This window comes from Echinococcus granulosus (assembly GCF_000524195.1).
Source record: "Echinococcus granulosus chromosome Unknown EG_S00281, whole genome shotgun sequence".
NCBI classification, from domain to species: domain Eukaryota; kingdom Metazoa; phylum Platyhelminthes; class Cestoda; order Cyclophyllidea; family Taeniidae; genus Echinococcus; species Echinococcus granulosus.
The window spans coordinates 14,976-16,341 of NW_020170661.1; the positions used below are offsets into that span (position 1 = coordinate 14,976).

At 43.9% G+C, this 1,366-nt stretch overlaps 1 protein-coding gene across 1 annotated transcript in view; it reads right to left on the bottom strand.

Annotated features, from left to right (window-relative positions):
- Positions 1 to 1,366, bottom strand: part of EGR_10840 (hypothetical protein) — a gene marked incomplete at both ends in the record, with an annotated part of 6,151 nt that overhangs the window by 1,698 nt on the left and 3,087 nt on the right. The window lies entirely within an intron of this gene.

A 1,366-nucleotide genomic window follows, 5' to 3' on the forward strand; every position in this document is an offset into this window, starting at 1 on the left:
CTCTTGAATGACCTCCATGTCTGAAGGAGCTTGCGTCCGAACTCAAATGGGGATTGGGAAATGAACTGCGTCTCTTCTTGCCTCCTCCTGCATGAACAAAGCGGTCATCTTTAGGTACATTTCTATGCCATGCCGGCTTTGTTTTTAAATGCCGACTAACTCACATTTGATGTGCATGGTAATCAAGGCCTGGTGTCTCTCATGAGTCCCATTAAACCACGACTTACAACTTTGTGCCCATCAAAAGAATTGCAGCTTTCATGCCCCCTGCGCCTACCTACTGTGTCGGTGACATGCCATTATGCACGGAATAGCACTGGAAGCCCATAAATTCCTATTGCAACTCTGTTGTCTTTCATTGGCTTTTTACGTTGCATTCATTATCAGAGTGTAGATACTTGTGCAACTTTAGGAGTCAGGTAAAATTCTTCATTGATATGCTATGAGAAATGCAACCAGCTACCGCAATTGTGCTCAGTTGCTTTAAGGATTTACTTTTTAGCCCTTCGAGACTACCTCAGCGACGAAAGGTAGTGTTATGCTTGGTCAGACGGTCTAATGGGGTTACTGACGCAGTCCGGAGGCCAAGCCACCAGCGGAAGTACCGAAGCAGAGACCGCAGACCTGGTGTCAGCAAAATGAGGAGTTAAATAAGCAATGGAAGAATTGCAGCTTGGTGAAATGGACTACTTCTATCTTTTCAGGTTTATGAGTTAGATGTAGCAAAGTCCCCCGTTTCTTTGGGCAAAACACAAGCATTTCTTGTAACAACTTGTAATCTAGAAAACGTAAATTAAAGCTGAAATGGAAAGTCGTGCCGATATTTAATGTTCAAAAGGGCAATCTTTGCAATCACTCCTGTTGTACATCTAGGCAATTCATGTGTACTCACGAGTCCATTTGACAGATTGTATTTTTTTAATACTTAGAAATAAAGATTATAGTAGAATAAACTTATAACTAATTTTGTATAAAGTGTTTTAAGTGTAATCATTAAAAATAGCTCGTAGTGTTCCTGCATACTTGCACCAACTAATTCGTGGTGGTAAACTCGAGTGTTTCACCAAGGAAAGTAGCGGGCACGAGGCTACAAGAGGAGCGGGGATGCACAGGGCTGTGGCTAGGTATTTGTTCCTCATTTTGGATGCGCTCTGGCTTATAACTCCGATTCCATGCTTCCGTCACGCGGACTGGCCTCTAGACCTCATCAACAGCACCTCAGGTCCCTCTGTACGTCGGAAATACACATTCTGCCCTAGCACCATGTCTTCTTTCGTCCTCAGAGAAGTCTCGAGACGACAAGGGGTTAGCTCACAAAGGGCGCAAGTACGAAAGCGAAGCCTCACAATCCCCTCAAATTGCAAGG